The 15,156-nt window shown below is 61.6% G+C and overlaps 1 protein-coding gene across 2 annotated transcripts in view; it reads left to right on the top strand.

Annotated features, from left to right (window-relative positions):
- Window positions 1-15,156, top strand: part of DHRS3 (dehydrogenase/reductase 3) — a 35,681-nt gene that overhangs the window by 2,490 nt on the left and 18,035 nt on the right. The gene's annotated exons all lie outside the window — the stretch shown is intronic.

Here is a 15,156-nt window from a genome sequence, read left to right as displayed (position 1 = left end):
GCCCTCCCCCCCACAAATGCCCCGGCCTTGGGGATCCCTCCCCCATTCACTGTGGGGGGTGGCGACCGTGGGGGCCGCGCTCGCCTTCCGCACCCGCCTTGAACTTGTCTGCCAGGTTTGCAGACACCTTCTCTCCTCCAGTTTTCCGCGACCGGGAGCCCAGGACGCGAGGCCGAGCCGGCTGTCACCCACTCTGACCCGAGCCGGCTGACTCACTGGTGACTAGGGCTGGGGAGAGAGATTTTTGGAGCCGCCTGGCCAGGCTGTCTCCAGCCGGCCCCCGAGAAGAGGAAGAGCAAAAACAGGGAATTAGTTGGAAACTTAAACTGTTGTGAGCCCGGGTGAAAGGGCCAGCGAAGCCAGCTGATCTGACACGGAGCCACATACCTAGGGGATTAAGTAAATATGTACTGTAGGAAACCGAACCTGCATGTAATTCCAGGTTGCTTTTGTTTTGTTAAATACTCCCTGAGATTTACAATTCCTCCGGGTGGCTCTGACTGCGACTGAACTTTGGAGCCTGAACTATCAGCCAAAGCTGACTGCCGATTAACTCTTTCTTCCCTGGCCGGGGCGGCCTGGAGTTGGGGTGACCAGAGGAACGCGGCTACCCCGGGGTTGGCCGTCCTGGGACCCGCGCTTCTCCGTGGGTGGTTTGGACAGCTGGTTGACCTTGCCAGGGGAAGGCGCGCTCGGAAGTGTTTTTAACCCTTGGACACACTGGAACGGGGGTGGGGGCGGGGGTCGAAGTGTGGTTCTCAGCACTTTCGTTTTCCGGAGGGAATGCAGATGGCCGAGGAAGGTTTCCTAGCGGAGGGGATGTGGGGTTGGGGACAATTGCTCGTGATTGTCATTCCTGAGCTGTCTGCATCTCTGAGAAACTTTCTCCCGACTCTTCCAGCTGGCCCCCGTCCTGGACCTCATTCACTGTTCTTATAACTGGCTGCAGTCGGCAGATGAAGGATTCTGTAGTCAACCTGGGCGGATTGTAAACAAGTCAAAATGAAAAGGAGTCTCTGGGTTTGGGGGGTGGGGTGGGTGCGGGGACTGTACCGAGGGGTGCCCTGCAAGGCGCGTCCAGACTGGGACGCAGCCCCACCTGAGTGGACATTCCCTTCCGGGGAATAATCGGGGGCCAGTTAGTTAGATGGAAACATGACTGAGATCCGTATGGAGCCCCCCACAGCAGGGTGGACCCACAGGGCTGAGGAAACTGCCAGTGGCGTTCACACTGGGCTGTCATCTCAGCCTGCCGGCTGGCACCCCAAGGGGGCACCCATAACTCAGTGATGGTCAGACTGAGTCTTCCTGGGTCTCCTGCAGCTGTCCCGGTTGAGGAATTTGGAGTCAAAGCTTCCAGCCCCCAAATTCTGAAAGGGCCTAGGGACCATCTCCAGAGTCTGTGGTGTCTGGGGGTGGCGGGGGAGCGGATGGACAGACGAACAGAAGGCCGAGTGTGTGGCAGTGAGGAACTCATGAGAAGCAGCCGGCAGGGGAGGGGCTGTGTGGACAGGGAAGCGTCACGGGGCGTCTGTTCGGAACTGGGGTCTAAGGCCCGAGCAATAGTACAGCTGGGAGGGCATTTGCCTTGCATGCGGCCGACCCAAGTTCCATTCCCGACATCCCAGATGGCCCCCCCGACACCTCTGGGAGTCGTTCCTGAGTGCAGAGCCGGGAGTAACCCCTGAGCATGGCCGGGGATAGCCCCAAAGAAAAACAACAACACAAAAAGAATTGGGGGGCAGCATGCCGTGGCCAGAAGGTGATGTTGGGGGGGGGGCGTCGAAGGTTCAGTGGGGTGAAAGCCCCCTCCCCCAGAAGGAAGTTGGGCTACCAGCATGGCATTGCCAGAGCAGCGTATTTACCTGGAAGGAAAGGCAGCCCCGGCTCCCCAGAGTGGCCTTTGGTCAAACAGCGTTTGGCTGTGTGTGTGTGTGTGTGTGTGTGTGTGTGTGTGTGTGTGTGTGTGTAGGAGGGGACTGTGTGCCGCAGGCTGCAGAGTCACCCCAACCAGGGGCTTGTCTGCTGCCACATCCAGACACCGGAAGCCGTCACCCGCTGACACATCTCTCCCTGCCCTTGGTGGCCAAAGTCAGGTCCGAAGGGAAGGATCGTGGCCACTGCGCTCTTTGTTTTAAAAATCTCCTATACCCCTGATTTCCTCCAGAAAAGCATCAGAGTTTAGGGCCACCTCCTCCCCTCCGAGGAATCAGCCTCTGGCACCTTGGGACGTCGACATGGTTTTAGCGGGAACCGTGGGAAGGAGAGGAGAAAAGTTGACTGTGACTTGGGTCGGGTGTGAGCAGAGAACGCCGGGCCCTGACTGCAGACCCCCCTGCCCACCCCCCGGGAGGGGCAGCCCACAGGTGCCCCTGCTCCCGCGGGGAGGGGAGAGGGGCCGAGTGCTACAGGGGATTGAGGCAGGGTCTCGGCTGCGGGGGGGCCTTGGTCCTGCTCCACTGCAGCTCCCTGGAAAAAGCTCCTTCTAGCTACTACTCCGGAGCCCTCCCCACCAATGCCCCCGCTCCGGGGTGCCCGAGCCCCTCACCCCTGGCAGGGAGAAACCCACAAAGCTGGCCGTCACGATGGGCACAGCTCTAGGCCCAGGGGCAGCCTGGAGTGAGGCCTGTGCGGGGACCTTGAAAGCACCCCGCTTTCTTCTCGGACTGCCCCGGGGACCCACAGCATGAAGCCAGGCTGTTGCGGGGCCCCAAGCTGGCTTGTGGCGGCGTTGCTCCAACCGCTGTCTCCGTGTCCACGCGGCCTCCTCTGTCCCTCTCTGCATGCCTCGGTGTCATCTTGCCTTCCCGGAGAGACACCAGTCATCAGATTGAGGACTCACACTCGTCCCGTCTCATCTTGAGATCCTCCTTAACCGGGCTCTGTCGCCAACAAAGGGGACACCGAGCAAGGGAGAGTTGTCCTGCTGTACCTGCTCTACCGCTGTACCGAGAGCCCCTGGAAGGCTTCCTGCAGGAGGCAGCATTGGAAGGGAGGGAGAGGAGTTGTGCAATTTAGGTGCAAGAAGTTAGACAGGGAGGAAGGTGGAGGCTGGGAAAGAAAATAAGCAAAAAGGGGATTTCAGCGGGCAGGTTGCAGCCTGCGGAGAACTGGAAAAAGGAGAAAGAGAGAAGAGGGAGTCCAGGGGGTCCCCTGGGGGCCCGGGCAGCGCCCACAACGGCTACAGGAGGAGGGACCCGGAGCCAGACTGGGGTGGTGGGACTTTGGCACTGATGCGTCTCCCCACTCCTCAACCTGGAGGCAGCTGGATATTCCTGGGGTGTAGGAACCCCAGACTCCCCCGTGACCGGCCGGGGGCAGAAAGGCCCGAGCCACCCCAGACCAGACTTGGCATTGCGGGAACGCCGTCCTTGAGGACCACCCTGACGCGCGCCGGAGAAGTCGCTTCTCTGGGCTGCAGTGAAGATAACGGAAGGGGAAGGGTCTCCGTGCCCCTCAGGTCTGGGGGACCCCCCAAGCTGGAAGGAGGAAACCTTTGTCTCCGCCATGGAGACTCGGCCGTTCTGACCCCACCGACAGACACGATGACTCTCAGCAGGCGGCACTCACCTTGCATGTGTGAGGGCCCGGGTTCGATCCCCGTGGCCCCAAACTAAACCCCTTCGCTGTGGGAGCTGGCCCCCTTCAGCAGGGCTGCTGGGACCATTCCTGGACCCCCTCGGTGGACCCTAGATAATCTGCTGCCTGAGATGGTTTCAGCCCCTGTGGGAAGATGCTCATGTTTTTTTTGGGGGGGGTCACACCTGGCTCTGCACAGGGGTTACTCCTGGCTCTGCACTCAGGAATTACCCCTGGCGATGCTCAGGGGACCCTATGGGATGCTGGGATTCGAACCCGGGTTGGCTGCGTGCAAGGCAAACGCCCTCCCCGCTGTGCTATCGCTCCAGCCCCGATGCTCATGTTTTCAACCAGCGACTTCCTGGGCCGTGGAAGTTTCCCGGGAAGCAGGTCGGGGATTGATTTTGTGTTTCAAGAGAGGGGAGTCGGGGTCACAGTGGGGTGTTCTTGGGGCACTGGGGTGTACCAAGGATTGAGCACACACGCTCGCCTTCAGCCGCCTCCTGACCCAAATGTGCAGGCTTTTATCCTAAAGTCCCCAACCTCACCGGCTTTCAGGAGTGTGTGTGGGCCTGGAGGTGCCGGCCTTGAGTGAGCTGACCCTGGTTGGAACCCTGGCACCCCATGGTCCCCAGCAGCTCAGGGTCCAGCCATCACCGCGGGCTCAGACCCCACACTGGACTGCCAGCGAGAGAATCACCAGAGGGCCCCGGGCCTCCTGTCCTGGGTCTCACACTGAACTTGTCCTGGCCGGTGCTCTTCAGCCGTCTCGCTCTCCCTCCGGGCCAGCACTTGGTTTTCAAGTGTTGGTCGTTTCTCCTCTGCTCGCTGCTGTCTTCACGGCCAAATGAAGCAGTGTGGGGGGCCAAGGGGCTCCTAGATTCGCCTCCACGCCCGGGTGCGGGGTGGGGGGCATGACTGAGTTGGGGGCCCCGGCCAGAGTTGGAGGGAAACAGGAGCCTTCGTCCTCCTCTGGCGAAAGACGCCTTAGGGGTGACAGGGCTCTGGGGACAGCTCTGAGCCCCTGTCCAGCTGCAGGGAGCCCCCCGAGCCAGATGTGTCCATGTGCCAACGGCAGTCCTCTTCTGGGGGAAAGGGCCGGCCTCAGAGAGACACGCCCACTCCTGGTAGCGAATTGGAGTCACCACCCCGTAAAAGTGAGGTGGGGGCCGGAGTGGTAGCACAGCGGGGAGGGTGTTTGCCTTGTACGTGGCGGACCTGGGTTCGATCCCCGACGTCCCATAGGGTCCCCCGGGCACCACCAGGAATGATTCCTGAGTGCAGAGCCTGGAGTAACCCTTGAGCATCACTGGGTGTGACCCAAAAGCAAAAAAAAAAAAAAAAAACAGTGAGGTGAGGGCGGCCGAGCCCTGGAGGCGTGGAACACGGCCCGAGCAGTGCGGCCAGCCTCGGTGAATACTCGCAGAGTGTCCTTGAGGCCGGGGGTGGTCAGGGGCAGGTGCTGGGCAGAGGGGCTCAAGGCCAGGACTCGGGCTAGAGAGAGCGGCTGTGAACGTTTGGTTGCCCCGTGAGGGCTGCAGGTGGCTCAGCTGGCCCCCACAGGGGATGGCCACAGGTGGGACCCCGGCAGCCTGCTCATTCAGACGCCCCCTCTTCCTGCGCCCGCCGCTCCTCCAAGCTGGCCCTCGTTTCTCCGGCCCGGTTGTTGGGGTGCAAGGTGCAAGGGGACAGGGCGCGTCTCGGTCTGAACTTCAGCCCTTAGTCACACTCCCAGGGCTGCCACCGATGCTGGAAACTTCCCTGGGCACCGAGGCTGCCACATGACGGCGGTGCTCTGTGGGACTGTGAGCGTGTGACCCCGGTGCTGTGTGACCACAGGACTGGGCTGGCTGTGGTACCGGAAGTGACTATGGTCTGATGACTGTGGTGCCGTGTGTGGTTCTGGCAGATAGGGGACTGGAAGGTTTGTGTGACTGGCGCCGTGTGTGACTGCGGGATTGTCCGTGGCTGTGGCTCCTACGGCCAGTGCCGGAACTCTGACTACACTAATGTGGTTAGGCGCTGTACTGACTGTGGGTCTGTGTGTGGCGGGATTGTACGTGACGTGGCTCCCATCTGTAGCACGACACAGGGCTGAAAACAACTAGGAACTGCAGAGCTAAAGTCCGCATATTGCACGTGACTATGGTACCAGGTGCAACTGTAGCACGGAGAGAGACAGTCACTCTCCACCACTGTGACACTCGCCAGCAGGTGCAACTGTAGCACGGGGAGAGACAGTCACTCTCCACCACTGTGACACTTGCCAGCAGGTGCAACTGTAGCACTGGGAGAGACAGTCACTCTCCACCACTGTGACACTGGCCGTGTGGTACTACCTGTGACTGTGGCACTCTCCTTGTGGCACTCTCTGGGACTGTGACGCTCTCCATGACTGTGGCACTCTCTGTGATGATGGCTCTTGCCATGATTGTGGCACTCCCCGGGACTGTGGCAATTGCCGTGTTTGTGGCACTCTCTGGGACTGTGGTACTCACTGGGACTGTGGCACTTTCCGTGCGGCACTCTCCATGATTGTGTCCCTCGTGGTGACTGCGACCTTCTCCATGACTGTGGCACTCTGTAACTATGTTCGTTTGCCATGATTGTGTCACTCGTGGTGACTGTGACGCTCACCGTTGCCGTGGCAGTCGCCATGACTGTGTCCCTCTCCATGTCCGTGGCTCTCACCGTGACTGCGGCACACTGCGGCTGTGCCACTCTCGTTCGTGACCGACACTCTCTGTGACTGTGGCACTCGCAGTGACTGCTACTCAGTTCTGGTTCACTACATGCCTGGAATATTCTACAGCTCTGTTTCTCAGCTTTTCTTCTCCCCATTTTCCTAAATTGGTTTCCTCGGTGACCCCCTGTCCCACAGGTTGGCGCCTTAGTCGCATGCCGTGGCCCACACATATTTCCACCGTGGTCCCTTGGAGTAGCCTGCGGACTCTCAGTGGGGCCGCATGACCAGTCTTAACGCGCCGTTCCGGAGCCCTGTGGTTCTCCTGCCCGCCAGCGTTCTCTGCCGGCTACACCTGCCAACCGTCACTGGTGAGGGGACACCTCACAAAGGGCCACATAGCAGGTGCTCTACAGGACTGTGCTACACGAGTCAGGTGTGGTGCGACTAGGTTACTCTCTAACACTAGGGCTCTACATGACCGGTCTTTGTTGTTTTTGCTTTTTGGGTCACACCCAGCATTGCACAGGGGTCACTCCTGGCTCTGCACTCAGGAATTACTCCTGGCGGTGCTCAGGGGACCAAATGGGATGCTGGGAATCGAACCCGGGGTCGCCCGCGTGCAAGGCAAACGCCCTCCCCGCTGTGCTATGGCTCCAGCCCAACATGACCGGTCTTATCTGTGGCGGGTACTGTGTCGTATCATGGGACTCTACACGATTCGGGGGCTCTCCATAGTTGCGGTATGGCACGTGACTGTAGTACTCTGGCCAGCATGCTCTATAAACCCATGGGATTATCCACGGCCAGAACTCTAATAATGATCGATCTATAAACTATATGACTGGGGCACTCTTAGGTACTGAGCTATCTGCACACGTTAGTACTGTGCCCTCCATAGCCCAGTACCTAATGGGCCTGTGTACGTGAGTGGTGTCCTGGAGCCAAGTGTTTAAGTGCTGACCCACGGGAAACCACCGCTGTGTCGTGGTACCCCGTGTGCGGGGTGGCAGGCTGCGTCTGGGAGCACCGGGGCGCCATGTCGGGTACCCTAGAGCATCTTCACAATCATCCCATGGGCGTGACTGGCGCCCCCTTCTAAGATGCAGCAGGGTGAGTTGCCAGAGGCCTGAGCTCCTCTGCACCCGGGGTCCCCCGCGCCCGCCGGCCCAGCCCCCTCCCGCCAGGGTGACAGCGAGGTCAGGAGACAGACTCGGGCTGGTCGCGAACAAAGGGCTCTGGAGAGAGAGAGGGGATTGCGGGGACTTCTACAGCAGTCAACAGGATGGGGCCCGGATGCAGTTACATTTACTTGGACGACCCGTTTCGAAAGCGCCAGGGTGACAGCATTTGCATACAATGAGTGGGACTGTTGCCAAAGGTGGTCAGGGGTGAGCCAAACCGTGGCCGAGCAGCCGGCGCACAGCGGGGTTGTTTGTCTTGGTCAGCCGCTGTGCCCCCCGCCCCAGCCGAGCCGGGGAGTGCTCTCAGGGACCAGGGCGTGCCAGCTCCTTCCAGCTGCCCCGGGGGCCCTATGCCAGCCGCTTCCCTCGGAAGTGACCCTGACTGACTCCCAGATGGCGCAAGGGAGATTTCCACGGCGGGAAATCTTAGAAGACTCCTCGGAGGAGGTGGTGACGGAGGCAACTGCAGGAAGTCTTGGTGTGGCTGCTTGTCAAGGCCTTCCAGATTCAGAAGAAAATCTGACTGTGTTTTTCGGGGTTCGAGGAATCCACGATCCAGCTCTGCCACCGTGGAGACGGCTCCACTAGCTCGCCCCCGCCTGCCCTGTCCCGCACGGGCACATGTCCCAGGGGCCCGTGGTGTCCTGAGACCCCCGGGTGCCCCATGCCAGCACAGCCGGCCTGGCGCAGAGCACGGGGCCCAGCCTTCTCCGACACCACTGGCCTCCCGGCCCTCGGCAGCCGTCGCCTCGTTTTCCTCTTCGGCGCTTCAGAGAAGGGGCTAAAAAAAAACCCCACCTCATCCCCCTCCCCGCCCCGGGACGCCTCACTCCAGCCTGCCAAAGCTCAGCGCTGAAAGCTGGAGTCGTGAGCCCCCAGGAGACGCCCCCCTCCACCTCCATCCCCGTGGTGGAACCCAAAGCTGTCAGCCGGGTTCCCTCCACCACCATCACCACCACCACCACCACCACCAGGAAGCCCACAGGCGTGCTCAAGACTTAGCCAGGCCTCAGAGCCTTCCCGTGGGGTCCCGCCCTCACTCTGCTGCCCTGACATCCCAGTCTCGGGAAAGTGGGGCTCCTCCCGCCTCCCAGGGCCAGAGCTGGCTCCGGGGCAGCGCCCTTCACGGGCAGACAGTCCCTGGAGCTAAGCAGGGTGTGCGGTACCTGCCCCGCATCCACACATACGGTACATGAGTGCGTGCGTGCACACACACACACACACACACACACACACACACACACACACACACGCGCTCGCGCGCGCACGCACAGCCTGCTGTGGGACTCTACGGAAGTGATTGTTCTCTTGGTGCATCCGTTCCCCCACCCAGGAGCGGAAGGTGTAAAGGTCCCGTGGATAACGGCAGGAAGCCACTAGGTTCAGCTGGAGGGTGACCCCAAGAAATGATGGTGGGGAGAGGACCCCGCCAGGAGGCGCTCGCCTTGCATGTCGCCTTGCTCGATCCCTGGCACCCCACCGGGTCCCCTGCGCACCGCCAGGATGATTCCTGAGGCAGAGCCAAGCACCGTTGGGTGTGACCCCCAAATTAAACGAAACAATAAAGAGATGATAATACGTGATGGAGGCAGGACATCTGGCCCTGGCATTGGCAAGCAAGAGGGGAAAGGTCCTGGGGCTGGACGGAGTGGGCAGCCCCTTAATTCTGGGCCCCCCCCCCAGGAAGGGAAAACTTGCTTTTTTATTTTGTTTGGTTTTTGGGTCACACCTGGTGATGATGCACAGGGGTTACTCCTGGCTCATGCACTCAGGAATTACTCCTGGTGGGGCTCGGGGGACCATATGGGATGGTGGGATTCGAACCCGGGTCGGCCGCGTGCAAGGCAAACGCCCTACCTGCTGTGCAATAGCTCCAGCCCCGGGAAAACTTGCTTTTCATGAGCCAGAATGAAATTGCTTCCCTCGAGGGCAGAGCTAGGATGGTTCCCCGCCCCCCACACCCGAGCCCCTCACCGCCAGGGTGGGGCTGGAGGCCGGTGGCACGGCCTCTTTCTGCAGCCGGGCAGGGCACTCCGGGCGGAGGCAGGGGCTGTCCAGGGCGGGAGCGCTGCCCTGGGCCCCCACGGCACCCAGCTTCCTCTTTGCTGCCATTTGTCATTTCCGCTTCCTCCCCCTTGGAGCTCGGTGGGCCCGGGTTGGGCTGGCAGGAGGCCAGAGCCAGGGGTCACTGACACACTCGGTGGTCCCTTGGTGGCCTCTCCCCTCTAGGGGAGACCGCGGGGACGGAGAGCACGGGGGGCTCACCCCTTCTCCCGAGCATCCCAGCCACGGGCCTGGCGCGCAGTGAGCCCTTCGTCGGTGACTCTTGCCGAAGGAAACGTGTTGGCCAGAGCGCAGCCCGTGGGCTGAGTTTCCCGCACGGCCCCTGTGCCGGGACAGGACGTCGATGAAAGCGCTTCCTCCCGGGCACGTGTGCTCAGCCTCCTTCCGGGACCCCGGACATCTGCTCTTCAGTCGGGGCGTGTGGCTGCGCCCACGAATCACGCTGACCCCTGCGAAGCCCCAGCTGGGCAGCCGGCTGGGGGGGGGGGGAGGGCGCAGGGAGCAGAAGCTGCTCGTCCTGTCCCTCGCTTCCCCCCAATGCCCGGCCCGGTGGGCAGACCAGGGCCCCTCCCCGAGGGCTGGGAATGGAGGCGCGGGCCAGGGGTGGGCTGAGCCTGGAACTCTCGAATAAGAGTTGGGTGGTCTCCGGCTCTGGGCCAGCCCCAGCCAAGAGTGAGGGAGGCGGGCTCCCTCGGGGGCAGTTACGGGGGTGTTCTGGGAGTCGAGGGGATGGGGTGTGGCCCTCCAGAGCTCACGGCAGGGCCCAGCCAGTGTTGTCATTTCCCGTGGAAGCTTGCAGGCGGCCTGGGCCCCACCGCCAGGATCTGGGCCCCGCTGGTCAGTACTGGTCAGTGGAGAGAGGGGCAGGGGGACCCCAGGGCACAGCTGACACCTCTTTGCCCTCACGGGGTCTGGGGTTCAGGGAAGCAAAGTGAGCGTCCGGGGCTGGGCAGAGCACTCAGTGGGCCGAAGCCCCGGGTTTGAGCCAACATCGTGTGGCCCCCCCCCAACCCCGAGAGTGACCCCCAAGCGCTGAGCCAGGACCCTTGACCAGAAACGATCTGCGGCTAACGGTGGTCTAGGAGGCTGTCACCGGACGCTCTTTCCAGAAGTTTCGAGACTGCCATAGCTGGCCGGAGTGGGCTGCTGGGGTCCGTCGTGGGGGCGGGGGTATTTCAGGGTGTCTGGGGTTCTTGCAGAGCTCTCCAGGCTGGGGTGCCTCGGGGGCCCTGACCTGGCCCAGCACGGTAGCACGGCCGGGGGGGGCGGGGCCCCTGTGACCGTGCAGGGCAGACTGGCCTCCTGCAGACACTGGCCACCAGCACCCCTGTGGGTCGGGTGTGGTTCCACCACCCAAACAAACAGAAGGATAGCAGCCGGGAAGCAAGGCCTGCCGCACCCTCACCGCTGCGGATGCTTCTCTGTGAGCGCCCGGGGCCGGAGGGGCCCCCACGGGTGGGGTGCTTCCAGCCCTTATCTGATATGCCCTTTGACCCGGCCTGGGAGTGAGCTCTGAAACCTTTGTGTTGGTGGGCCAGTGTGTACACGTCAGTGAGCATGTGCATATATGTATGTATGTGCATGTGTGTATGTGTGTGTGCCTATGTGTGTGCGGTGTGTAGACATGTGCCTGTGTGCGTGCATGTGAATGTGTCTGTCCATGTGTAACTGTGTGTCTGTGTATATATGTGTGGGATGTGTGTATTCATGTGTGTGTGGCTACATGTGTGTGCGGGTATTTGTGCATGTGCAAAAACACATCCGAGAGTGTTCGGGTCGCTCTCCCTGGAGACCACCAAGAAGTAGCAGCGTTCACACCAGCTCAGGCAGGTTCCTCAGCATCTCTGAGTCTCTGTCTCCTCACCTGCCACATGCGGAACCCGTGAGATTCTGTGTAGAAAGTCCCAGAACAAATGAGGGCTCAGTTCAGAGCATGCGGCCATAATGGTAGGTAGAGGTCCCGCCCGACTCAGGTCTGCACTCCCAGAAGGTCCAGGGGAACCGTTTCCCGACCTTTCTCGCCTGTTCCTTCATCCTCTAGCAAAGTTGCGTCACCCTGACCCTGCGCTCCCGCCTGCCCCCTTCAAAGGTGTCTGGTCATTGCCGAGGGCCCCTCAGGAGAATCCAGGCTGACCCTGTGGTCTTGTTCGCCAATGTTACTCCGCTGCAATTTAGTCCCCTTGCCGGTGGCACTGCCCCCAGGTTCTGAGGATGAAGATGCACATCTTAGCATGAGGGCCGCCATTTTTCTGCTGGCCACACTCTCTGGGCCTCAGTTTCCTCATCTGAGATGTCTGCGTCTTCCCCCTGGGGTTCAGGAAACTCCTGGCTCTGGCTGGGCACGTCGGAAGAGCGTTTCCACTACGTCCCCCGGCGACGGGCAGCTTGGCCGGGCTTGAGGAGGGTCCCTTTGCTCTTGGAGAGTGACCCCCACATGGGGGGCTGCATCATACCCTATCGGGGAGGGCAGCTGCTTACGAGAACGTTCCAGCAGCCTACGAGAACATTCCTTCTGTACAGAGATTGACAGGGCCGGGTCATGGGGCCGGGTGGACGTGGCACGAGGAGCGGGAGTTTGGGTCTGTCCTTGGTCTGGCCGGGAGACCACAGTGGCCCTCAGTGACTGGAGGGCTGAATGTGTGTCCCCTAGGACAGACGCATTGGGGCTGGGGGAAGGTCGGGAGTGGGGGAGAGACTCCTGGAGACATCCTTCCTGCATACCAGCCATTTACACAGGTCATCCGTGTCATACCTCCAACTTTATTTATTTATTTATTTATTTTTGCTCTTTGGATCACACCCGGCCATACTCAGGGCTTCCTCCTGGCTCTGCACCCAGGAATCACTCCTGGTAGTGCTCAGGGGACCCTGTGGGATGCTGGGAATCGAACCCGGGTCACCCGCGTGCAAGCTAACGCCCTCCCCTCTGTGCTATATCTCTCCAGCCCCTACTCTCCGACTTTAAAAGCCAGAGAACTGGGCTCTGTTTGGTGATTGTCACACAGCCAAGGTCACACGGCCCGGGTTGTCAGGGGACGTGACTCTGCAGAGGCAGAGTGTGGAAAATGGGAGACGCGGGAGATCCGTCTCTGGTGGGGAGCCAGAGGGCGAGGGCTTAGCCCGAGCGGCCGTGGGGACAGGCCCTGGGCAGGGTGCCCTGGGGCGGGTGGGGTTGAGGGAGGAGAGAGAAGCCGGGTTCCGGGGAGGGGCGCTCTTGGAGCCCCCCCACTCTGCGCCCAGAGCCCCAGGACCCCACCAGGGGGGTCAGCTCAGACTCGACTGGTTCGTGATTACTAGCCTGGGGGTCCCTGTTTGCCATGACTCCGTTTGCAAACCATTCAAGGCTTATCCTCAAGAGACCCGGCCCTAAATTAGGCTCCCTTAGTTGAAGTCGCCTGGGCAGCCCCGTTGCCGCGTGCTAGGGGCCCGCACCTCCAAACTCCCGCTTAGGGTAGGACGGGGATGTTGGAAAGGTCACCCCAATAAAGTCTGACTTTCCCGAAACCGCAGTTATGTGCTCTCCTCCGCCAGCCGCTCCTGGAAGTGTCTCCAGGCCGGGGGGAGCTCGGCTGCTTCCTGCGGCGACATTCCCAGGACGCTGAGGGCTCATCTCCAACACGCAGGCCCGGGGCTGACTTAGGAAGCAGCCCCAGCTTTGCATGAGGGAGCCCCGGCGACAGCACGGCACGGTCCTGGTCCCTGAGCACTGTGCTGGGAGCAGTTCCTCACCCCAGCACCAATGGACAGCACCCCCCAAAACAGAAGATAAGACTGGGCAGCTCCGGCCAGCAGCTGCCGGCTGTCTGAGTGGACACTGCACTCTGCATCTCCAAGGGGCTTTCGAAGCATTTCCTGCTGTCCAGGCTCGGGCCGAAGGTCCTGACTTGGCGCTGGACCCCTGGGAATCGCTGAGTCCCCTTCGTATGCCAGCCCTGGCCGGCTTCCTGTTTGGGGCCTCACAGCCTGCTGTGACCGTCTTGAAATCATTCTCAATTTTTGTAGTCTTGGGGGGGCTCCCAAGCAGTACGCAAGGGTTGCAGGGCCACCAGGGACCCCCGTCGTGCTGCAGTGGGGGCGTCCATCACGGGGATCAGACTCGGGTCCTCATGCGTATACGGCAAGTCCCCCGGCCTGTATTGTAGGATGAAGGGCCCCCCATTTTTGTTTTGTGCAGGGCACCCCAAATCACGTGGCTGGTCCTCAGATGGCCGTGCGACAGTGCTGGGACGAACCCCCTCTAGGGACCGCATCGTCTCTTGCACAAAAGACACACACACACACACAAACACACACACACACACGCACACACATACACACACGTTTCCTGCACATCATCTCATGCTGGCTGTGTGTCTGCAGGCGTGTGCATGTGCGTGTGTGTGCGTGTGCATATGTGCTTGTGTGCGCGTGTGTGTTCATGTGTGTGCGTATGTGTGCACATGGCTGTACATGTGTATGTGAGGGGGCAGAAGCACAGAGAGCCAGATCTCTGGGCCCCTGGGGTGTGTGTGGACGCGTGTAGACTACCAGCGAGCAAACCAAACCCATGCCAGGAGTTGGAAGTTGGCCTGTCGTGACGCCGTGCCCGGCGGCATTCTGGGGGTGCCCGGCGGCATTCTGGGGGTGCTCATCAAAGACCTGGGGTCATCGTGCTCCGTCCCCCCAGCCCCCATAATGGTTGGAGTGAGACCGGTTGGGGGGGGTGTCTTGGTCCCGGGACTTTTGACCCCGGTGACCCCCAGCCCTCCCCCTGGAAGGCCAAGTTGGGGAGGGGTGGGGCAGGGGAGCAGCTCCAATTTTCTTGCACTTTTGACCTCCCGCTGCCCCCGCCGGCTCCGGGAGGCCAGTTTCCATTCGGCACTTTCCCACAGGGAGATGCAGAAGCTCAGAGACGCCAAGTGACTCATGTGAAAGTCACACAGCAAATTAACTCCAGAGCAGAGTCCAGGCCCGCCCGCCCCCGGCCACGCTGCTGCTTTCCCAAGCCTGGCACTGCAAGGGGACACAGTGCTGGTGGCCCCGGGAGGCGCCAGGGTCCCTGCCGGCTGGGGGGGGGGAGGGCGGGGGTCGCACGATGGCTGGTTGGCAGCTCCGCACGTGCTCCTGTTGTGGGGGACCCAGTGCCCGGCTGGGAGGGAAGGAGCTGCCGCAGTCCTCGGCCTGCACACCCAGAGGTCGGCCTGGCGTGGGGGCTGGGGACGGCCGAGTGGGAGCTGGCCGTGGCCGGGGGGACGCGCCGGTGGGGCGTGAGGCGCAGGCAGCCGGTTCACGCCGCGGCCAGCAGACCGGCTGCGTGTTGCAATGTCTGGTGGCGTTTGCAGCATCCTGTCCGCGTGCAGCTGGGGTAAGCTCAGGCCGCCGAGCGAGCGAGCGAGCGTGTGTGTGTGTGTGTGTGTGTGTGTGCGCGCGCGCGTGCATGCATGCTTGTGTGTGTGTGTGCCCGCGCGTGTGTGCGTGCGTACGTGTGTGTGCGCATGTGTGTGTGTGTGCGTCTCGCAGGCCGAGGGAGCTGCTGGCACCTTGCGTCTCATTTACAGCTCCGGGTTCAGCCGCGGGTCAGCCCCGTGACATCACCGCGTCTGTTTACTCGGCCGCCAGGAAGCCGGGCGCTGGGCCCTGGAGGGGGACCCTTCTCCACCCCCGTGG

This window comes from Sorex araneus, chromosome 5, assembly GCF_027595985.1.
Source record: "Sorex araneus isolate mSorAra2 chromosome 5, mSorAra2.pri, whole genome shotgun sequence".
In the NCBI taxonomy this organism is placed as follows: domain Eukaryota; kingdom Metazoa; phylum Chordata; class Mammalia; order Eulipotyphla; family Soricidae; genus Sorex; species Sorex araneus.
This window is presented reverse-complemented; position numbering and strand designations above follow the sequence as displayed.